Source organism: Poecile atricapillus, chromosome 2, assembly GCF_030490865.1.
Source record: "Poecile atricapillus isolate bPoeAtr1 chromosome 2, bPoeAtr1.hap1, whole genome shotgun sequence".
NCBI lineage: Eukaryota > Metazoa > Chordata > Aves > Passeriformes > Paridae > Poecile > Poecile atricapillus.
The window spans coordinates 94,505,076-94,530,182 of NC_081250.1; the positions used below are offsets into that span (position 1 = coordinate 94,505,076).

Sequence of the window (25,107 nt, forward strand, 5' to 3'; positions counted from 1 at the left end):
AGTTTGCATAATAAATATGTCTAAAACAGAGCTATTTTCAGAGAAAGACTTCTTTGGGTTAAAGCTGAACCACAGATAAGACCAGTCTACAAAAAAACTCCTCACACTGGCATTTTTTACTGGGATAGTTTCAGCCACTGGCAGCATTTCAGCTCTGATAAGTTTTTCCAATAGTTTACACCTTTCACTATATAATTACAATTTCTAACCATAAATGTTTGCCTTCACAGGTTTATTCATTTCTAAAGACTTTTACAGGTTCACAGGACTCAATGTTCTGAGCTGAAACTTTATTATTTGACTATTTTAATGAAATTATTAAAATATACTCAAATTTATAAGTACACTCACTTTAATTCCAAACTCATTTACTCATTGAATTTGGATGTTTCCCAATGAAGGTGCTGACAGTAAGTTTAAAAAGCATTCACAAAAACATCTGTTGGGCTTTGTTTCTTCTTGGAAATTCAGCTTCATGCAGATAATTAACTAGCTTTTTTTCCCCCCCTGCTTTCAATTTTAAGTATTTTTTTCCCTTGAAATGTCATGTTTCCAGTTTACATCATTTCTCTTGGTGATGCATCAGATTCCAATCTTTCCACAGCTGTGTAAGCTGTACAACAATGGAGTATAATTCACACTTTCTTTAGTTTAGAAAAAGGGGCATTCTTCTTAAGCATTGAACACTGGATGTGTCATCCCACTAACCAAAAATTGTACAAAGTCAGTTGTTTATGCAATAAATATAAATCTTCTTAAATAAATTTAAGAATATATTTTTTCTCTTTAACCTTGTTGCTACCTCTCTGCTTAGTGGCATCATTAACATGCCCAAACAAACATTCTTGTTTCAGCTGGAGCAGAAATAGCATAGCTGAACACAGTATTTTGATTACCAGTTTCACTAATGCTAATTAATTAAAATTTAGTTCTACTCAAAAAAATAAAAAAGAGAGAAGACTCTGAATCTGACAAATAGCTCTTTCAGCTACCATCACTGAGTCCCTAAAATCGGACTTGCACAAGAAATTGAACACAAAAATTTTTTCCCAATATTTAATCTTATGGAAAGCTTTGCCAGCTATTTGGGGCACTTGATGTTGCCTCCACAAAACTGCCACAGCTGCAAGTAACATCAGTTGTGCTCTGGCACCATGGTGGCATTCCTTAACCCAGTGAGTGCCATCATGCCCATTGCTTAGTCCTCATCAGGATATTTGGGCTACCAAGATGTGTGATTTTGGTGGCATGCATGCCATCAGCAGGGCAGATGACAGATCTTGAGAGCTACAGAGGCATGGAGGAGCAGCCCCAGGAGAGAGCACTGGCTGTACCTCACACTGCTGCAGACAGAACTTGCCCGAGGCCATCGGAGCTGGAGCTCTTTCTGGTTTTTCACCTCATGCTTTTATTTGGTGTTCACCATCTCCAAACATTTTTGCTACAAATGAATCCACCTTCTTTCTGCTCTTATCTGACCAGCTTATAACAATTTTTTATACACTGGAAGATTTACATGTTGAGCCCTGGTCTAATAAGGTTAGTGTTATACTTGTAAGCCCCAGCCATTTCCTAGAGTACTGCTGCCTACTTTCATTAGTATTAATGATTTTTTTTCACCCTTTCATAAAGGCACTACCTAGGAAAGATTTAAAGTTTCATTTCTTCAAGATTTTAATTTTCATCTTGTCCTATCAAATTACTTACATCCTTTCTCAGCTGGCTCCTTCCACCCACTTTATGGCCATCCTTTTTCTCTAGCTCATGTCAAAGAAGAAGGAATCTGGACAACTGGTGTGTCCCTGTCTAAAAGCATTAAAGACACAAATTTTCCTTTACTGTACCTCCTCTTACTGCTACCTTCTTTCATACTGCCTTGCTTTTCTTTTTAATTTCCCATTTATTAAATTGTTTTCTCTATGAATGAAACTGAAGTTCTATACTAGTAACTAGAGCTTATCAGAAATAGAAAAAACAGGACTGTTGCTATCACTGAGTTGCCTATTCTTTTGCCTTCAAGAGAAAGCTTTAAGATTTTAAACAACTAAACACAAAGAAGAGGCATCATTTTCATTATGACAGAGATCAGAGAACCCTTTAAAATTTATACAGCAGTGTATTTTGGGAAATGGATATATTTACCTATTTCATAACTATATAGTTATGAAATAACTATAACTATATATAACTATATAGTTATGAAATAACTATAAGCATATAGTTTTTTACAAAACATTTATATCAAATACATTATGAAATACCTAATAATTACCAACAAAACAGACCACAGATCCACCTGGAATTATTGATAGGTGGTTACCACCATCCATTGGAAGACTCAACTTTGGACACTTAAAATTTTGTCATATTTCAATTATTTAGGAAAACAGTTTATTTGGGCTATGCCCCTCCCTAAAATCTTGAAAACATTACTTAATCTATTTCATATACTAGGACTAAACAGAAACTTGCGTTTTTCATGTAAAAACAAGCAAGCAAACCTAGATTATGCAATGTATGTCTAAAAAAATCCACGTAGCTTGTTAATATTTAGAGTTTAGATCTACCATGCAGATTAAAATGAATATTAGGTAGCACTGCCCTATCATACCTTACATTTGTTTTGGCCAAGAGATAGAAAGCTTGGCATAGTAATTTCCAGAGTTATCTGAGGTGAAGCTTTCACTATTGACTGTGGAGGCATAAGATAACAATTACCCTGCTACCCATCTGAAACTTCCAGGATAGTTATGAATTGTCTGAATGTTTGGGGGCTGTGGATTTTTGGAGTTGAGAATTGCTACACTGTGACTGTAAAAAAGAAGGAATAGTATTCAATCTACCTGTCTTGTTCAGGAACACAAGATCAGAACTTTATTGACAGTGATTACTGAATATTGTATCTGTTTTGATAGATTCAGATCTCTCCAATATTCTAATTTTTACAGTATTTTTTCACAGCCAGTCCAAATAACAATCTTTTATTTTGGTCAATCTTTTATTTTTGGTTATTAGGTGCATATATCTGAAGCACTTTTCTGATTAAAGTTTGATTCATCTAAACTCTAGTATCAAGCAATGCAGTGCAGCACACACAGTAAAGGAATGAAGTGCTACTGAAAGCCTCTCTTTTTATAATTGACTGTTTGCTTACCCCATAGCATAAGTCCATCCACACCTGACAATTAGAAGAGATCACCAAGAACAGGCATTCTCCAGCACAAATTGGGATACTACTGTGCTAATTGGCAAAAATGACTTCCATGTTTTCTAGACCTCTTCCATTGCAGTGACACAACACCCTGCAAGGATACTGCATCCTCCTTTCTAGAAACAAACTTCACAGGTGCAAATAATATCCTTCTGTTCCTGTTGTATCCTTCACCTTCAGCTGGCTAACTTGCCCACTTTGCAAATGTAGAACTAGGGGGAGGGAACGTTATACATTGACAAGTCCAGCTAAAGTCGGTAGCAGAACAAAGTTATGTGCAGTCCATTAACAAGCACTGTAAGCATAGTTGATAAAATTCTTTCTTATGTATACTGCACTAGCTATTTAATCTGCTAAACTGAAAGAAAATAGATTGGTTAGCACAGTGCCATGTATGAAAGAGAAAAGTATTTCCCAGTGGGGAAAACAGAAAGCAGTGCAAGCAACTACATGCCCTATAATTGTACACTTTGCATAGATTTGTACTGAAAACTGCTTGTTTTCAGATCCCTCTAGATTATGCAATAGCAAACCTGAAAAATGGCATGATTTCCTCTACTACAAAGCTAACCCCCAGCTGCAAAATGTGATTGTTTTTTGCAGTAGGGGATTGTTTTGGTAGTGTGAAGGGGACGGCCCCAGTTCAGCTATCGAAACTGTTTTCTGCTCTTTCTCTGCTGATACTGCCGCAGCTGTGCTGAGGCACTCTGGAGTAAGTTTTATGTGTGAGGCTGGTTGACTTCCTCTTGTTGGAAAGGCACTGAATAGCAATAAAGCAGAGCTTTGTAGATGTCTGCCCACACAGTGACTACAGCTTCTCTCTTTTGCAGCAGGAGAAATTGTAATGATGGCTGTCATGTTTGAGTGTTAAGGAGTATGTTTTACTTAGTGTAAAACTGATCTCAGCACACATTAGATTCTCTTGTAGAGACACATCTACATTCTGTGATTTTCTCTCAAACTGCACTGAATTCAAGAGCTAGGTGGTCACACATTGCATATAATACAAATTTTAGCGTTTAACAGGTTTTCACTTCAAGAATTGTGCCATAGTAAACAAAATCCTATTGTCATTACTTTTTATCATGTGTTTCAATAGTCCTTTTATTTCCCTTACAAAAATTTACTTGGAAGATCAAATGTCAGAATCTTATGATTTTACAAAGAGTAAAAAAAGTTATTTCATTGTAGGTGCCAGGTGATCATTCTTATTAGAAAGTACACTGAATCTGTCTCTATGGACTAAGCCTGGTTTCTTTTCCAATTACCCCTTTTGAAATCTTTCACTTGGGGGACTTGTAAATCTTCATTTTTAAGGCTGAACAAAAGCATTATTCCTCTTTCTTTTGTTTCATGACAAGAAGTAAAAAGGACTTTGAGCTGGACAGCCCTGCCTGTTACATTTGTTTCCAAGTTCAGTGTGACATGAAGTTAGGTATTTCACATCTCTGGAATAAAGATGATTTCTCCAAATGGCTGCAGAACTGGCATTAGAAACAAACCAATACTTCAACACACTGCAGATAAAGCATTTAGAGAATGGATGGAGAAACAGACGGGCAGAACTTCCCCTGTCACTGAGCTGAGTGAGGACTGTTTGAGGACTTTTGAAAGCATCTATACTGAAACAGAGGAAGTGTTGTGCTGGTCATCCCAAAAAGAAGTCCCAGTTCTGAAGCACGCACAGCGTAAGAGCCAAGGTGTAATAAGTAAAAAAGGGAAGGTGAGAAGAACAGAGGTTCATAGTAGGTAGTCCTGTACATAATAATTTCCGTCTCTCTTGAAGCTAACTTTCCATCTGCCCACAGGAACCTTTAAAACACTCTATCATGGCTTAAAAAAACAGAGATAGAAATGGATCTAATTTATGTGTATGTTTGTGTGCATGCATATGTAAGTAAGTACTGTGAATACAGATACCTTAATTTGTTTAAGTGAAGAGGCTTGTTTTCTGCTCATTAATTTGTAAATTAACTGTACACAGCAGGCATGTTTTCTCTACTGATTAAGTGAAAAACAGAAACATGGTAATGTTCTTAACAGCACTTGAACACATCGAATATTTTTGGTGAACTTTTTCCATTAGCTGGAATGTTCATGTTAGAAGAAAAAGAAGAGTAAAAACTCCTTTTATCATAGGACTTCCTTGACCTATATTGCAGCAGCACATGAGATGTGTTTGAAATAACTTACGAGATGATCAGTTTCACAGAAAACTGGGTGTCAGAGGCAAGGATTAGACAGACAAAAGAAATAGAAAATGGAGAAAATTAGTTTGAAAGCCTGCTATGGTCATCTTCATGGTCGTGCTACTACAACTGCTTTTCAATGTTTTCCTGAAAACGAGATATTGGCGGTGTCATGAAAATAATGCTCACCTCTTGAACAGTGCTTTAGAATCTGAAGACAAATATTTAGGTCAACAATTTGGAACAAAAAACCTTGTTTGATCACTAACAGGCTATTTTTTTTCTCTAAAATGCAATCACTCAGATCTTTAAATGCCAGTATTTCTGTAAATGATTGCTTTTCTTTTTCATTCAGGAAAGGATATACCATATTTGAAAGGATTGTCAATATCTATTATATTGTCATTCATCCACTGCTGATTCATCCAGCAGGTAATCATAATTTACCCGTAGAAAGATTTTCTTTACAATGTATATATACAATGCAATACAAGGTCAAATACCTTAATACCCATGGCTAATAAGAAACTGAGTTCTGACAAGATTTCTGAATAGGTTTTGTCACTTTGTGGCTGCAAAACACCACCCTGATTCCCAAGGTTCATTGTGAAAGTAAAACTGCAATTTTTCTAAGACTCTTTAAGCCACTTTTAAGTGGCTTTTTAACTTCCCCTTTCACAAGTATTTGCTGAAGAAGGGCACGTGCTAAGCCATTTTTCTAAATATTTGGCAGAGATCTTCTAAAGTTTAGCCACCCTGACCATATAGAAAATTCCTAACCAGGAATTCTAGTCTAACTTTGAAATACATTGACTGCTAACACATAGCTCCCAGTCTGTGAGAGTTCTCAGCATCCGCAGGTAATGGTGTTCTGTTTGCCAATATAAACAGCCTGATGTTACTCAAATACCTGCTGAGACAATGCTCTTGAATCAGAGTCTTCTTGGAAAAAAAGTATCAAGAACTTGTGTGAGTGCTCATAAAAGTAGGGTAAGCATTGTGTTGTTATTTGTAAGGACTTACACATAATAGAAGGTTTTGGGAAAACACAACAACATCCTAGGTCTTTACAATCAAGATTTGATTCTAAGACTTAAATGAAACTATAATCATCTGAAACTCACTGATGGCCCATTCATGAAAAATTTCAAATGAGTTCCTAATTAGGTCTAGATTATGTTTCCTCTGCATGTAGGGCTTGATATCATTAATCTTGCATTGGCAGTCTCCACTGTCTCAGTGATGGTTCCTCATTACAACATTTGCCATTTGCCATTTTCAATTCTTGAAAGCAAATAGCTGTTCTTTCATCTTAATTTAATAGCGTTACATGAATTTTAATTAAATCCTTCTCAGAGTTTATATGACATTGGTCTGGTTACCCATTATGAGGCTATCACACACAAACTATAATTTTCCTAATAAGTCTAATCCATTGGCCAACAAGGTCAATTGCTTCTCATTAAGAAAAATAAATGGCAATTCTAGTATAAAAGTACATATGAAATACTGTGCAATTCTGCTCTCCTTCCATTGCCTTTCTCTGATTTGCATAAAGGAACATTTCATAGTTGACTCAAGCAATTTTTTCATGGACAGTTAATTAAAAAAAAATAAATAAAAATTAATTTTCCTGTGTCATTTGTTTTCATACTGTCTTTTATTCAGGTAGAATTCTTTACAGTGGGCCAAAGACCAGGGGTGAAATAGTGTGTGGAGTATTTAAAAAGATGACATTTTTCTTTTCTACCTGCAAAAGGAAGCAAACAAAAGACAAAATTATACCGATTTTGTAGATGTGTGCACATTGCTGCCCTACATACACACTTTCTTTCACCATTAAACATTTCCAGGAGCTGACATTCATTAGTAGCAGAGTTACAAGGGACAAATTAGAATGTCTACATTTCTAGCTACCAGTGCTTCTCACTAGTGTTTTTTACAGAAGTTTAATTTGCCTATGTAATTGAGCATACTGATGCCTGCTTACATACAAAAATCCTGGAACAATAGGGGGAAACTACCAAGTGAACAGCAAGGAGATGTTCAACACACTAAGAGAGAGATGTTGCAGCTATGCCAGCTAACACAGCTGTACAAGGGCAGTAATTTCTTCAAATTATTCTCCCATATACTGTATGACAGTGCACACTCTGCAATTGTGAGTCTTCTCATACCTTCGTAGACATTTAGGCCTCAACAGAGTAAGCATGCATGATTGTATGTAGAAACGCACATATACATATAAAAAAGTATAATTTTGTAAGCACATCTGTATGCAAAGATGTTCACATGTGTAAACACATGGCCCACTGCCCAAAGGGTAATTATTCTAGCTCAAAACTACAGATAATATGAAAGAACGCAAAATTTGGGTTCCAATCTCATTACCATAATTGGTTCATCTGTCTTCTGAGGGTGTGATCAGATAAGACTTTTGGATCTAATTTTCCTTGAGATTTTTATGCAAGAAAAGACAGAGATAACCGCCCAAAATCTGAAATTGAGTGTTGTCTCTTAAAGTTGCTAAATATTGGTTTCTTTTTTAATGAGTTTTACCGAAGTTTCTATTTAAAAGTACATAAAACTAAAGTATCAAACTCATTTAGTATTTTCCTCAAATTTCTATGAAAAGAAGTGATACCTTTTTCCCAGTGAAGAAGTGTGAGGAAAGAGATGATTCAAAGCAGTATTTTATGTATCCTTAATATAAAATTCCCAGACTTTGAATTGCTCATAATGGTGATACTCCACCTCTTCATTTCCTCTACAAACCTTCCTTCCTTCTAAACCTTTCCTAACTCACACTCTAGCATTTTATCTGCACAGTAGTCTTCACACATTCAATACAGACTAATGTTGAAAACTTCTCACTTTGCACTGTAAGGAATTAAGCAGCTAGGATGTACATTTCATACAATGGAAATATTTATGCAAATAACCGTTTATTCATGAGAACACTGAGTTTCTAATCTGGCCCAAAATACTTTTCTAAGACCTCCTCCCTCGTTGGAGATGAATAGCAAGACAGAAAAAAGGTTTACATAATGAGAAATTGGTGTACAGCTAGCTTAGTTAGTCTCTATTTATAGAGGTTTAAACACGGTGCAGGTGCAACAGATACAGTAATCATCAATGAACTTTTCAAATAAAAAAATGTACAAATTTACTTTGTACTGTTGCATTTTTGAACTAAATGGAAACACTGCCTAAAGTATTCAACCAAGTGAACCTCCCCCAAAAGCTGGATGAAACGCAAAAGGCACTTTCTCATCCCTGTGAACTCCAAACATCCCAGCCCCCGGGGGTCGTGCTCTGGAGCTTCTTTCCACGGAGGTGGCTGAAGTTTGCCTGTGCCTGGCGCTAAGGTGACACCGTGTCCTGGGCTCCAGGATGCCCATCGGACAGCGTGGGATTCCCCTTGGAACAGCGAGATGCTCCCTGGGCCTCGGACCAGGCAGACCACGGCGACCCTCGGTCTCTGTTGCGAGAGTGTGATTTTTGAGTCTACAGCTGCAGGTCTCTTTGCCTACTCCTCCCGCCACCCCCGGGGAATCAGATTTATCCCAGTACGGCCAGTTACGGGAGGCGGGCGGGCGCGGGAGGGCAGCCAGCCCCGGCCGGGCGGGCAGGCGCTTCCTTCCCAGCGCTCGCCTGGCTGAGGCCGTGCCAAACGCAGCTCCCAGTGCCCCAGAGCCACTCGCGTCCCCTTCTCAGCTGGAGCCCCGTGGGGGTAACGGGTTCCCGTCCTTCCTTGGCCCCCGCGATCCCTGTCCTTCCCTGCCCTTCCCCGCCCTCCTAGCCCGCTGCTCCTTCCTGCTTGGCCCGGGGCGGGCGGGCGGCGGGGCGCGGCTGCCGGGCGCACCTCCCGCCCAGGTACCGGGGTAAAGCCGCCGGCCTTCCGAGGGGAGGGCTGGCGTCAGGAAGGAGCAAGGGAACGAGGCACACGGCGCCGACACCGAGCGGGGGCCGCTGCCGGCTCGCCCGCCGGAGGAGGCGCGGCTGTGTGGCGGCGGGAGGGACCCACTCGCGCTCCTGAGCGCGGAGCGGAGCGAGGTTCCCCCTTCCTGCTCCATCCCTGCGAGGTTCCCCCTTCCTGCTCCATCCTTGCCTCTCCCCTCACCGCCGCTCCCGGTGGGCGGCGGGTGAGTGTGTGCTGCCCCTTCGCACCTTGGCTGCCCCCGCCCGCTGCACGCAGCCCCCGGAGCACCGCAGCCCAGGAGGATACGCCGGGTGCGTTGTGATTTACTAACTCATTTATTATTATTATTTTTTTTAGAGGGCTTTTTTTTTTTTTTCTTCTCTCCGGGCGGAGGGGAGGGGAGAGGGGCAGCCGGGGCCTCCCCACCAGCGGCGGCTCCGGGGCTGTGCCCGCCCCGCACGCTGCGCCCCGCTCCGCCGTGTTTGTTGTTGTTGTTGTGCTCCGGGGAAGGAGGCGGCAGAGCGAGCGGCTCCCCCCGGGCGGCGGAGGGCGGGCAGCCTTTCTGCTTCTTTCTCTTCCTCTTGGCCGTGCGAGCCCGCGTCCCGTCCTTCTCGGCCGCCCGGCCGCGGGGGCTCGGCGGAGGGCGTGCGGGACACCTGGGGCAGGTGGCAGCCGTAGGTGGCCCCGGGCTCCCTCCAGGGAGGGATCCCGCCCGCCGGACAGGTACCTGCGGAGCGGGCGAGTGCTGCTGGGAGGGCGGGGAGGGCACCTCGGAGGTGTCAGCGAGGGGCGCGAGGGTCCCCCTCCGTCGGGGTGGCCGTGCCTTACATAAGCGGGCGGGAGGCCCGGAGTCCGCACCGTGCCTTCCGGTTTCACATCGCGGCCGTGCCCGGAGCCTTTCACCGAAACTGACAACTTCTCCTTTTATTTGTTTTGTTGACACTCGCCTCCCCCGCACTTCACGGGGCCAAGGCGCAGGACAGGCGCTGGCGGAGAGCTGAGGAGCGGGACAGGCGCTGTCCTCTCCGCGATGCCACCGCTGCCCCCTGCTCGGCCGGGCACCCAGCGGCTCTTGCAGGCATTTCCTTAAGTTTCCCTGGGGAAGGTGTGCACGGGGCCGCTGGGACCTCGCTCCTGTCAAGCGCCCCGGGACCCGCCACCTGCTCCAGCCTCAGCCGCTCGGCTCGGCTCCAGGTTGCTTCCGATGCCTGCGCTTGCTGGGGAGGGTTTGGCGCTGTTTGAGGTAACTGTGTCTCCGTGTGTGATGAGCTGTGGCGATATAGAAAAGGCTGTAGTTTTAGTGCCGTCGTAGGCTTGTGGGGACTTTTTAAAAATCGCTGCATGATTTGCCTTGGGAAGAACGTAAACATGTATTTTTGTAATGTTAAGTAGGTCCATCCTGATAGTATTTCCTGTGTGCAGCGCCTTTACCCTTCAGTAAGTATATCAGGTGCTGTGTTTGAAGTAAAGTTGATTGAAATAATATGAAGACACTGGGAAAATAACGAATTCTTGTGGAGAAACTGAAGTTTTCCCTCTCTTCATTTGAACCAGAATTTAGTCTCAGGTGATCAGGAATCATAGCATGTATATTGCACTGTTTTACTTCTGTTGTATCCTCTAATCATCTTTAAAGAGCTGAGACTAATACAACAGTTTTGTTGGTGTGGAGTACTGCCAGTTCACAGATACAAACAAATTAACCTGTAGATTGTGGGTGATTGTGTTAGAGGCTTGAAATACGTGGCTGGAAGGATGATGAAGTGCTCCCTGTCAGTCAAGGTAAATAATAACAGAGTAAGAGAACAGTCTTGGTTTACGTTAATGATTTGATTACTCTTGGCAGTCAAGTAGGAAACAGTTCTCTAAAATCTTTAAATGGTCTTAAAGCAGTTAGTAATAACTGGTATGAGTCCATCAAAGCTCTTGAGCATCATGGGTTGTGGGTTACATCGGCTCTGGCTGTCATGGATTGCATTCTGAATCGTTCTAAAGAGCAGCAATGAGAACATTACAAATGCCATACCAGGGTATACCCAAGTCTCTACTGGTAAAAGTCTAGAGAGGACCAGGAAAGGAAAAGCTTGCACTGATGCTTCCCTAGAATACTCTTCCAGGCAGCTGTGGCTCAAGCCATGGGTAGAAGTGTTGCCTTTGCTCTTGATCAACACGAAGTTAGTTCTTTGATCCCATACAGAATTTTTTTCAGTCTCCGAGGACATAAGTAACCAGATGAAGCATTCTACAGACATTATTAATCACTGATAAGATGGTCAGAGGGCAAGTTCTTGTTTGCAAGGCCCATGCAAAGGAGTCATATTGAGGGATATTAATTTTCCAAGTGGTGTACATGCATTAGGCTCTGAGATAATACATTTAAAACAAAGCTTGATATTTATAATGAAAATAAAAAGGCAAAGAGTGGCACCTTAATGAAATGGATTCAAATTAATTTTCACTGAGTTGGAGACAGCCATGAATACAATGTATGGTCAGCTTCACTGGATTTGTAAGTAGAGAGTTAAGAATGGAAATTGAGTTTATGCCATTCTGCACTGCTGAAGAATGTTCATGGACTTTCAAAGCCTCTGTTCTATCACAATAGTTAATATGAGTAAGGCAGTGAATGTTACAGTCACAGTTGTGATAAACTTTAGCTCACCGCAGACTCTTAATGATAGAAATTGGAACATGTTACTTAAAAATAGTTTCATATTTATAATTGCTTAAATTTGTGCATTTATGAAAAATTTCATGATAGAATTGTTCTTACATTGGGATTTGTTTCTCATGATGCCAGGTCCCATATGACACCTAGAGCCTTACATCCGCATTAAAGACAAGCTTGTCAGAATTCTGGAAATCATCAACTCAGAGTATCCTGCACATGTAGAGCAGGATTATATCTGTTTTCAATTCTTGAGAACAACAGAGATGACATTGGTCACCCCACAAATTCATAACATAACTGGGACATGCATCCAGTTCTTTCCAGTTCTGAAACTTTGAGAAAATGAGTGTTAGTGGTATGTTAGATTACAAATCAAGGTACATGGAGTGGTAATGGTGGGATGAGGCAACAGAACAGCCTCATCCCACTATTACCCTCATTACAGAGTGTCCCTACCGTTGTGTATCCAAAAATTTCTTGCTTTTTCTTTTTGTGAGGGTTTATTCAGTACGTGACATAAATTACCCATATGGTTGAAATAGCCACTTTGGTTATTCCATCAAATAGAACATACATTTTAGGCTCTAATTGCTCTGCTACATGATTTTTGTGACAGAAGAAACACATTATAAACTGTTGAGAGAAGGCCAAATGAGCTGAAATATACATCTCATACTTACTTGAAGCATAAGTACCAGAAGTTGTTCAGTTTTCAAATGCTACTGTTTTTTGTTAGCTTCTTACCTGCCAGAAGGGAGAGCTGTGAAAATACATTGGTGCTTATCTATTAGAACCTGGGCCAAATTTTACTTACCAGAACTAAATTAATTTAATTTATGTGAGAACATAACAGTTTTTGACAGTCAGCATTGTTATTGGACTAATGTGGATGAAATCTAATAATTTTTTGCTAAAACACTAGAATCATAACCAGTGTTTAATGAGGAGAAGGCTGGAATGTTTGCAGTCTAAGACTCTGATCTTGCATACAGGTTTAAAGTATAACCTCTGCCGTGGATTAAAGGACAGCAGACTCTTCTGGATCATTGGTAAAGTGCTCCATCCTGTCAGTGTGCTATGTCCTTATCAGTGTGGTATTTAATTACCTGAATAATTTTTCTTTCAGGCAAGAAAAATTTCAACACATGTTGAAACTTACCTGTGATTCCTAAGGTGAGGCTCTTAAATAAAGCACAGCAGTGATGAAGAGCAGCAGGTCAGGAACTGCTGGTTTTAATACAGACACCTGCTAGTCTTTTATAAAACAGGAATTCTTCTGGATTTTTTAAAAGAATCTGTTGAAGATGGAGAGGTGTCCAGAACTGTTAGAGGCTTCCAAGAAAAAGTCAGTGGGACATGATAATTTCTGAGGAAGCCTGAATTTATATGTATTAAAGAGAAGTTAGTAGCCAATGGAAGAAGAATCAGAAAAAGGACATAAGCTTTAGAGCTTGACTGCTCAAATCACTTGTACAACTGGAATTTCAGACAGATAACTCTAGGCTCTAGTACTGTATTTGAATATTTCTTGTGTTAATATCCATTTTCCAGGGTGTCCAGCCTTCTGCACAGAGTGCTTGATTTGTGCCTAATTAAATAATCAATATAAAGTGAACAAATTGGCATCTGAGAGACCAATCCAGTTGCCTAAGGCAGTGTCTGGCTGCAGTGGAGATGACATTAGAGCTGTTTTACTGTAGCCTTCAGCCGTAGTTCTGGCTCTGGCTGTGCAGGCAGGTTGTTCTCAGCCCGAGGAGACAACCTGTGAGTGCTGTGCTGGAGCAAAAGGAGCACAATATGCTGGTGCTGACTAAGCCCTAAGTTAACATGCACAATTGAAATGTAGCTCTCTAAGGGTTTTGCAAATGCGAGAATTTAGACAAAATATTCTAAGTTATGCTAAGCTGTGGTTGGAAAGAGTTGCACAGAACTTCAGTGATAGCTTTTCCCTAGGGAGACAGTGATAGTGCCTAATCTTATGTATTCAGTGGCATTAAATAAAGGCTTTGTCACAATCAGTTTTATATTTTCCTTGCTTAATAATTTCATTCAGATAAGTATGGATTTTCTAGGTTTATTTCACTCGTTGTTTTCTTGTATTAGTAGCACATGAAGAAATGTCTTCTTCAGTCTAATCGCCACACGTATCAAATGTGTTTTTGAACCCATGTGTCACGTGAGCTTTTGGATATAGTGTTAAATAATTTTTGATATTATGTTTATGATTAACAATCCTACTAACTTCTTTAAAGACAAAATTGTACTCATATTTTCTTGCTTTGCCAGTTGTTTTCAGAGTCTGGCCTTTGCGTTTTTTAAAACACTTTTCTTAGACATTTGGGAAATGTATCAGTCACTCTCATCAATTTTCTACACCTCATCTTCTTACTTGAGACATTTCCAGAGACTGACCCTTCTGTAAAGGGTTGATTGTCCTGGGTTTAACTTTTTCTTATAGAGATTGACGCGCAGCTTACTACTATTTTCTTTAAAGGATTCATAATCCTTTACTGATAGCTAAAGAATTTCTAAATAGTAGGCACTTAAACAGCCCCTGACAACAGTATTCAGATTTCAATGTTTTTGGGCTTTCGTATTCTGAAAGAAGCTTTATGCTTCTCAAAATGCTCTGTTAAAAATAAGTAGAGCACTCTAGTTAATATAGAGTGAGATAATTCCTATGAGACTTCTTGCATCAGTTGCAGTAACTGTGAAATCCCAGTTCTGTTGCTTGGAATAGCTGTAAATCTTGGACATAACCCAGGAAAGCCCACACAAAAGGCACGTGAGAGAAAAACAAGAAATAACATGGAAATTTTCAGACAGGTTTTTTTTTTTTTTCTTCTGTCCTGAAATGATTTTGAAATAACTCAGAGAGGAAGTTAGTTTTCTAAATATTAAGTTTAAATACTTAAATAATGCTTTTTATTTTACTTCCTGCCCCCCCTCCCCCCAAGCTTTTGGAAATCCTTTCAAAGGGAGAAACAAGAAAATTGATAAATTTGAAAAGACTGATCAAGTCAGAGATTTTTTTTTCTTTTTAAATATACAATGACTGAAGGTAAAATAGTGGATTTTATATTAATTTTTCTTAAAATTTGAGCAGTTTTTGATCAATGTATCAGCTGTACTACATTTGTTTTGCACATTGGAAGGAAAGATGTTTTTTAAATCTGACTTTTTTGTATTTTGTTCCAACACTTGTAAAATTTCATAGTGTGTAATTGAAATTCTTAGTATTAATTTTTTTGAACACTTGGGAAAGTTTAAACACGTGGAAATGTTTAAATTCCACATGGTGAAGTTAATGAATTCACATGTGGTGAAGTTAATAACCGAGGGGATCTATCTATTATGAGTGGAAAGTGAGAGGGAAAGGAAAATGAAATACAAACCAAGTTATATTTCTAAAATTAATTCAGGCATGTTGTGTATTTTTTTATATGTTTACCTGGTGCATTATCTTTGTCTTCTGCTAAAGAGTTGAAATTGGTGGATCACAAGTGAAAATCGATTTGTTCTTAGCTTACTTCTCACTTGGAAGTCACAAAATTCAGGTAAAATTATGCAGTTGGACAATTCATAGCTCTTCTTGGAATTCAGATACTTAGGAAAGAGGCTTATCAGTATGAGAGATCAGTACTACCAGACACATATAAAGCCATTCACACATAAAGCTGCATTTCTGAACCAGTTTTTCTGACTGATCTTGTGAATACATGAAATACCATGAAAAATAATGGTTATATGTAAGGGATTAAGTTAGATCGATGACTCTTATAGTGCAATAACAGCCTGTCATCTCAACAGCATGTATTTTTTCTCTGAAGATTGGAAAAGTCCTGAAATACAGCTGCTGTGTTGTTGTCAGTGCCCTGCCAATTTTTGGGGGGTTTTTGTTTCTTTTCAGTTACAGATTGGGCTGTGATAGTTTCCAGATTAGAAGGCAGATGTTTTCTGGTTATTCAAGGGTCTTCTGGGGGACAATGTACAGCTACTTCACCTGTTCTGGGCATGGTTTGCAGAAGTGTGGTAGAAGGTCAGTCATGAGGTTTGTTCATTTCTGGACTTAAGGTGTTAAAACTGCCATAGTAAAATCATAGTTTCCAATATAGCAATAACCTTGGAGCACTAAGGACAGTTGTCCTGTAATTTTTGTTTATCATTAACTTCCGTAGATTTCCTTGATGGATTTCAGATGGATAAACTGAAGTGAGGTAGGGTGGCTTCAGGTTGGTAGTGCTGGTTGGTTGGATTAAGTTGTAGAGGTGCTGTGTCCTCAGATCTTCTACCTCACCAACCTAACAGTATCACTTTTTATCACTTTCACTGTGTCCACACAGCTGACCAAATCTCTCATTCCTCAGGCTGGGTTAGTGCCTTGAGGGTAAAGCCTAGATTTTTTAAATTATTTTTTTTTAAATGCAGCAATTCTGCAGATCCCAATGACAGCTGTAACTGTCCTCTGTCCTTCAAATCTGTACCTACACCTGTGTCTCATCAGCATATCCCCCAGCTTGTTGCCATTCTCTCCTCGCTAATATATGTAATAATATTTGTGTATATTTAGAGCTTCTATTGGCTTCCGACAGTACCCACTCCAAGGAAATATTCCTGCAATTTGTGACAAATTCCTCAATTACCTAGACTTTCAGTTCATCTCAGAAAAGACTCATCCACTTCTGGGGGTGGCAGTTCCATATCATCCACAATGCCTCACGGTTAGTAACAAAACATTGCTTTATGATGTTGTCTAATCTATTGTAATGCTTTTCATTTATTTTTCTCCAGAGTTGTTGTTTCCTGGATGCCAGCATTGCTCTTCTCTTCTAATTCTAAAAACATGAGTCCTTAGTTAAACTCTCTTGTCAAATCTTTTTAGTTCTCTGGATGAAAAGTAGTGTTGGAGTATTATCTGACAGAAGTTACAGTGATTAAAATAAAATACTATACTTGTCCCTTAGAGAGTTAAGAAGGTACAGAAGAAATTATGGCAGATTTGTGCATATGCTGGGTTTGATTTTTTTTTTGTGGAGGATGGCTGTACAAGTTTGTATCCAGAAAGGACCTGTTATACTGAAAATTATGACAGCAAAGTCTGAAACTAAATGAAGGAAAATAGCTTGCCTGTGTTTCTAGTAATTCTGTGGTATGGGATAAAATACCGATGAAACAATACAGAACAGTAACTTTGGGGATTGATGTGTGCCTTGGAGATTTATCCATAAGGAATTATATAATCACTGTAATAGAAAACTTTCGGACCCCTACTGTGTTGCATTTGTAATGTTTTGATAGCTCATACTATTCTAGAGAGCTAAAATTGGAGTAAAACTCATAATCCCATGTATTACTAAAATCCACTGTCAAGTTACACAGTGATCTCATTTAAATTTGTCTCTCCAGAGAGATGGTCACTGAAAAATAGTCATCAATTTGATTCCAGGCATTTTCATCTCTACATTGCTTAGCTTAAAAGAAAAAAACCACAATGCTTGGAAGGCTGACTAAAGAACAATGGCAAACTGTTTTGAAAGTGGTTGCCTGTTGTCCTTCATGTATTAATAAAAGTTGTGATATGAGTAGAACCTGCCCACATTTCTTAAGTCAGCCTTGGTGTTAACTCTCCTTTTATTTTTCTGAAAGTAGAAAGAAGATGGATTTTTTTTTCGTAGCTGTCTTTTAGCTTAATATACATACACAAATAATTGGGAGAGACTTAAAGGAGAGCATTTGCAGCTACCTTGTGCTTTGGCTCTTGTTGAGACTTTTACTATTAGAGTCTTTCCTCAAATGTTGGAAGTTGCTGAGGGACTTCTCACCGAAGTGCAGAGCTTCTACAAATAGGAGCTCCCTGACTTGTACTTTGTATTATCTTTTATCTGTACTATTACTTTGCCCTGACTTGTTCCTGGAAAAGAGATACACATAAGTTTCTGAACAGCTTTCATCAGCATAGTCTGAGTCAGTGCTGTTCACATGGAAGATAGGCAGTAATTTGGCTTTGGTTTTGTTCTTCAGAAAGATACTCTTGTCAAATGGGAAATAACTCATAATAGGCTCACATAGAAAAATTGTTGCTTTAATGGAAATTTTAGTAGGTGCTTTTCAAGTGAGTGCAGGGCTGTTGGTGTTGAAAAGCTAATTTTAAACTTTGGCCAACGTGTAGAGTGGGTTGTGAAATACTCCATTCTTCTCCTCCTCCACTGGTAAAATACTTTGTATGTGGCTTGGTTATTTGGATTAGGGGTTTTTTTGGTTGATTTTTTTTCCCCCCCTCTTAATTCTAATTCCTGAATGCCACAACCTTTTTTATTAATAAAAGCACTGTAGGAAGATATTTGGTTCCAACTGAACGCTGAAATTATAGCCACGGGTAAGATTTTTTTGTGCCCCTGGAAAGATTGAGAAAGAAGTAATGAAAACTACTTTGCAATATAATTGGCCTTTTATTGTAAATGGCTTGCATGTTTCATCCCTGTGAGTAATATTTTGTCCATTAGGCCTTAGCGAGGCCACAAACAGCATACAGCAACAACAAAAGTATGCTCCTTGTCTTAATGGAGTTATGTGGTAAAGCACTGAGTAGCATCATATTTAGAATTATTAACTGCAGTTTATATTCTGTCATTAGGGACTGTGTTCCTTTTCCACTTACCTAATACATACTTGCAACTTCCCAGATCGCTGCTGATGTTGCTCTGCCCCTGTGCACCTTGGTGAAAAGCCTGGCCTCATCATTTTTATAATTTACTTTTAGGTATTGAAAATTTGATACTAGGTGTTCCAAAGCTCCCTCCAGGCTGAACAATCCCTGTGTCTTTAGCCTCTCCTCACAGGAGGTGTGTTCCAGCTGACAGCTGTCCTTGTGGCCTTCCACTGAACTTGCTCCTGTTGACATTTCATAATGTGGATCCAAAAGCGGACCTGGTAGTGCAGATACCAGAGAAGTGGATTGTGGATGAAGCAGAACAATTCCCTCGGTCCACTGGCTGTGCTTTGATTTCCAAAGCCTGGGAAGCTGTTAGCTCTCCTTGCTGCCAGGTGGAGGGCTGATTCTTGTCTTGCCAGGACCTCCAGCTTGTTTTCAGGGGAGCTGCTCCCCAGCAAGTTGGTCTTCAGGCTATGGTCTCATGACATTTTTGTTGGCCATATGTAAGTTACTCTGAATGGCAACCCTGCCCTCCAGTGTGTCTTCTACACCCCTAAATGTAGTGTTTGCAGACTTACTGTGTGCCCTGCCATGTCACTGTAAGAGAAATTAAACAGGATTGGGTCCCTAACCTATTCACTTTGTAGCCATGGGTGGATTGTGAACCATTAAGAGCTGCTATTTGAGCCTAATGATAGAGATGCTTGGGCTTTTTTTATCAGCTAGTATTTTACCCATCCATGCTGTAACTTGGATCAGGTTAGGTGCAAAGATCCTGCAGGAGAGATTGAGTACTCCTATAATCAAGGTGGGTGACACCAATGCTCTCTCATCCACAAATCCTGTCATTTTATGTCAGAAGGCAATCATATTGGTCAGGCAGATTTAACCTCTGTAAATCCCTCCTGGTGATTCCCAATGACCATCTTCTCCGTAATAGGCCCAAAAATGACATCCAGGCTGAATGACATCAGTATGTCTGAACATACTGTGGAAGGAGATTAGCAAAAAACGAGAGTAGGCTGAACTGTGACGTTTTCTTTCCTAGTGATCCCTCAGACTTGGTAACTGTGCATAATCCCTCTCCTGCTCTTCTTTTGGGGTGCCCAGTTGCTGCCCATCTGTAGGTGATGAGTGCCTGTTGGTCACAGGATGGAGCAGCTGCATCTTGGGAATGTGGTGATGAATAAGCTGGGGCTTCATGTGACCTGCCTGGTATAACAAGTTTGCCAGGAACAGGATGTTGCTTCTAGAGTGGTTCTTGCTCCCTGTGTGTGTGTGTGTGTTTGAGGAATTTATAAGATAAGAAGGTGACAGCAAAAGTGACAGTAAGTTTAATAATTATTTTGGCTTGATCTAATGTGTGTTAATGATTATATTGGTGATCTGCTTAAAGCCAGTGGGCTTTGCCCTGGGCTCTCTTTTGTATTGATTTAGTTCCATTATCTTGCCATTAGCTTGACAGTAAAATTAATGCATATGCAGGTGTCAGGGTGTGTGAAAAATCTGTATTTTCCTTCTGATATGCAGAAGGAAAATACAGATTGGTAGTTGTTTGCTTTTTTATTGTTTTGGTGCTGTTGTTAACCTGCTTTTACAACTTGTCTAATTATGTTGTGGTTTTTTTTTCTGCTAATCACTTGATAATTAATTTTGATATTCCCTTATTACTCATAATTTTAGGTGGACTTTAGAAAACACCAGGACCTGTCAAATGCAGTAAGAGCCACACTAAAACTGAGACTTGCTTGATTTGCATGTAGTAAGAATCAAAGAAATTTAACCTGATTGTATGATGCTGAAGAGTGAGTTCATAATGACTTATTGGGGAATTCAGTGTTTCTCAGATCTTACCATTAGCACCACTTGCCTTACTGGTTCAGATACTTGAATTTCCAACTTCTGTTGCTGATGAGCAGTTATTACTCTCCATAGTTCATCAGGTGTCAAAATAATTTTGTCATGTGATGATAGTTGTCCTTAGTTTTGTCCTGTATAGAAGTATACATTTATATATTAATTTTTATTAACTACTGAAAAGCCCCTTCAGAGTGAGGTTTCAAATACATTTAATAAAACATTTCTAAAGGAGCAGTAGCTCGACTGATTGTAAGAGTTACATTCTACAACTTAGAAGTGTTCTAAAATGTTCTAGTATCCATCTAATCACCAGTGAATTAATCAAAAATACAGTATTCATAAAATTATTTGAATGGCAGGTATAACTAGTTCATTATTTTAATGCTTCCAATAGTGCTTAATTGCAGTAAGATTTTATTACTTTAGGAAAGAAATCATAATAGTTGGCAAATCATTGTCAGTATTTTAACTCAATCTTGCATGTATTCCAAAATCATACTGGCATTTTCTAAACTGAGACTGAAAAAGCACGTAGGGGAAAAAGTCAAATGCTAATTGATAAAGACTAAATGGTACCTATATAGTAAATTTTAGATACCTAAGTTCTTACTTTTATCTATAATGCCTGTCTCATATTTTAGGAATCTGGTTTTATGCTTTACTTGTGAAGTGTAGAATCACATTTTCCTCTTGTTCAGTTTAGTAAATATTTTATTTTTGCAAATAAAAGATTAACATGCAAATACAGTATCTGTAGAATATTACATTTGGAAATGGACAAATGATTAAATGTATTGTACAATTAGCTAGCTCTGTACTTTAACCTGTGAGGAATAACCAGGGCTTTGGAAATAAGGCAGTTAAGTAATTTCATAATCATTCATGCATTACAGCAATAATACTGGCCCACACAAGCATAAAAACTGGTTTTGCAGTGTCTTCCGGATACAAACAATGCAACAATCTTCAGTGGGCTTTCTTGTATAAGGAAAGACCATTTAAGTAAGATTGAATGAAAGCAGGATTTTAAGACATTAAGGTTTGTTGGCACACTGATTTTAAATAGAAAATAAACAGGTAAAAAAGTTATTCTGTATTTATCCTTTTGTGGTATTGAGACATTTTGTGATTTTTTTTTTTTTTTTATATATTGAGGGAGGCGTTGGCTTAGAGTATGTTGACTCAATTCCAGCTTATTTTGTTTGCATAAAACCTCCTGTTGTGTCAGTTAAACAAGTTGCCTGTCATATAATTTAGGCATTTTAAATTTTCTCAATTTAAAGATTGCTTCAATTCAGAAATGTTTGAAGTTATTCTTACTTGTATTTTGTTGGGAGGCAAGAAATTATAGTTCAGACTGAAGAGGATGCTGAGTAGCATGGTGGTGGGACATATATAGTGAGCTTCTGGCCAAGAGAGAAGATTCCCTTCTGACTGCAAATTCTGTATTTACAATATAAGATCAGGTAGGTTGTGGGCACGGTGCATGAAAAAAAGCTTCTGTGAAAAATTATATATTCTGTATTATATTTGAGTATGTATTATATTGGGTATGGTTTTCAATGGGCAGATGGCAAGCAAGTGATGGGCAAGATAATTGTATTGCTGGAGTTATGAGGTGAAATGAGAAAAATAGTAGTTGGTACCAAAGTTATTAGGTGCCTTTGTTTCTGCAGTGTTGTGATACCTCTTGTTTGTCAACTTGGGCATGTTCCTGTCTTACTGGACCTGGCATCACTGTGCATCTGACTCTTACTGTCTGCTTACACCTTTTCCCCATGTGGGATTTGAGAGAGCATTTGTGGTATGATCTGCAATCCTCCTCATTTTAGCAGACCACCAGTATCTGGTGACATTTTAAGTACTTCAGGACTAGCTATTTATGTTATGTAGTTGGAAAGATAAGGGAAACTTCTGTGCATGACTAATTGAATATAAGAGTGAAAAAAGTACACTCTGATATATCCAAACTGATGAAATGTTTACATGCAACTGTGTTAAAAAACCCAAAACAGTTCTGGTGATAATTGCTTTCTGCTTTGCTTAGCTTCAAACATACAGAATCTGAAGTACTTTTAGCTTGTTTTTAAACATCCTTTCTAGATGCTCTGAAGCCTTGTGTTTTTTTTCTGAGTGAATATTGTGTGCTGCAAGATAGTGAATGAGGAAAACACTTTTTTTATTTATTTTTTTTTTAAATTTTTTTTATTTTTCCCTAGCATTGTTGTATTTTTGTTTTGGGAATTTGCATTAATGTTGGGTCAAATACCAAATTGGGAATGGATTTGCTAAGAGATACTTACCTATAAACAATAATGCATTAGTGTTGCTGGATGAACCAAAAGAAGGTAGTGATGAAAACAGTACCTAGCTTATTAAAGGCAAGTTTCGTCACTCCAAATAATTTTAAGGTCTTAAAATGCCACAGACTAAATATTAAGGACCACACTGGGGCAATGTTGAAATAAAGAAGGGATTAATAATTTGTGAGTGAAAGACTGTAGCATCTGTAACTGTAGCTGTAACATCTCAAGCTTATCATAACTGTTAACTTTATTAGCTGAATTTCCACTTAAAAATGTATTATAAATCAGCTAAAACCTATTGGTATAACTTAATTTCTTGCAATTCAATAAAAGCTGGTTTAAGTATGGTGTAAGTATGATGCTACATTGAATAACAGACAGATTGCTTTCACTCATAGCTAACTCATGTGAATGTTAAATGACAGGTTTTGATTCAGGTATAGTAACTTGTATTAATGACTGTATTTTTGCTATGTGTAGTTGTTGTTTGAAAGTGCTGTAGGTGCATTATGAGTTGGATGGTAGTAGGTTGGCTGGAGATATTGTTTGAGGTAAGAAATAAAGAATTTGGTCAAACCAGCAGCTAAGTATCTCTCGTGAAAGGCTTTAGCTCTCTTAAGGTGTGGAGTGAGAAACACCTTTATGGATTGAGTCAATGATGAGATGCACAAACAAATTGCTGGAAGAGTTTGTTAGATAGTTTGTTCTATGCATATGTGATATGAAGTTTCAGTCACAGACTGGAAATATTACTCATTATTGCATTTCCATGGAGGAGTGTTTACTGCAGAGTTTTTGAGGAGGAGATTTTAAGGACTCTTTAGGAATACAGTCTTAGAGGAATGTTATGAAAAGAGCAGTTGGTTTGTAAATGGTTTGGGAAATAGGGGTGAAAGAGACTTGAAGAGTCTCATATGCAACCCCTAGTCTATCTAGTGTTCAGAATTAGATGTCTCAGAATATTACCCAATGTAGCCAATGAGCACAGGCTCCCGAAAGTCAGTATCCATCCAAACAAAATGTGTTTCACCGCTGCTCCTGTTCCCAGAGCTGTGGAGGGCAGAGGTGGACTTTGTGTGTGTCAGAAATGTTTGCTGGGGGCCACTGCTCACAAACTTGCAGAAGAGGTGGTTAGCCAAGACCCTGCTGTGCTGTGGTTGGGATGGAGATCAGCTCCAGCTCTTTCCCCGAGGGTTCAGACCTGTGTTTCCTGCTGCAAGGGGCAGGATGCCAAGGCAGAGGCTGTTGAGCAAGAGTTGTGTTCCCTTTCTTCAGCAAATGTGTGTCTTGCTGCAGAGAGAGTTACAGCTCTTCCATACTTACACTGATCCCTTAAAAGATAAAGTGGATGAGCACAGAGTGGGGAATAAAGTCTGTTTGTCTACTATCCTACATGCCAGTGAAATCCAGCTTGCTAAAAGCTATCCTATTTCATTTCTGTTCCCCCTTTCCAGAGTATTGCTGGTTTTGTGGTTTTGTCTGGGGCTTTGATAATTTTATCCTTTTTTAGAGTCAGTTGTCAATGTATGAACAGATTCAGAAAAAGGTAGTCCCTCTCTGCCCCCCACTTCTTCCTACCCCAGTGCTCCAGGTACACTGTTCAGAAATACAGACTGAAATATTCCCAGGCCAAAGGAGTGGCCTGTGTCATTTGGGGCTGTCCTGCCATGGTATGACCCACACCATTCATGCAGTCCCTGAAGTACAGTGGTCAGACTCTTGCTTTCTGTCTTCAACACAGCTAGGTTTTCTACTCTCCTCTGGTTCTCTCAGAACCCTGCTCTCCTGATGATTAGAAATATTCTGACTTTCAGTTTACACTTATATGTGGGCAGTGTGTATTTTCTCCTCATCCGACACTCATGTAGCTTTGCTTTACTTAGGCTTAGACACGTCATGAGCTTTTAGTCTTACCTCTGTCTGATAGGTTCCTATTGCTGCCCTCATCTTTGCATCTGTTCTAGTAAAAAATTCATGCTGTTAGATACGGCTGACCAGAATTGTACCTTGTATTCAGCTGATGTTCTGCTAGTGGCTTGTGTGATGACTTTAATTCTTCCCTGCCTTAGCTGGAAATATTCCCTCATGATACCATGTAGGTCTGTTTGTCTGCCTTTTTTTTTTTTTTTTTTTTAATCTATTTTCCCCTTGCCAGATCGCACTGGTGACTCACAGTTATCCTGTGATCAAAGCCAGACTGATCTTTCCCTTCAGTATTGTCTAAAGCGATCCCTGGTTTCCCACATCCTGTGTGAGTGTGCTAATCACAAGCTTATTATCTCATGGTATGGGTGAC

The 25,107-nt window shown here is 39.3% G+C and overlaps 1 protein-coding gene across 4 annotated transcripts in view; it reads left to right on the plus strand.

The window, feature by feature from the left end:
• Positions 1–25,107, plus strand: part of MBP (myelin basic protein) — a 137,346-nt gene that overhangs the window by 17,501 nt on the left and 94,738 nt on the right. The window contains exon 1 of one of the 4 annotated variants that reach the window (XM_058833672.1): positions 9,322–9,633. The exons of 1 other annotated variant lie outside the window; for it this stretch is intronic. The gene's annotated coding sequence lies outside the window, so the exon portion shown is untranslated. Of the gene's footprint in view, positions 1–9,321; positions 9,634–9,909; positions 10,046–10,429; positions 10,566–25,107 lie in introns of those variants that run through there. 2 more of the 4 variants (XM_058833671.1, XM_058833674.1) reach the window with 2 other exon arrangements.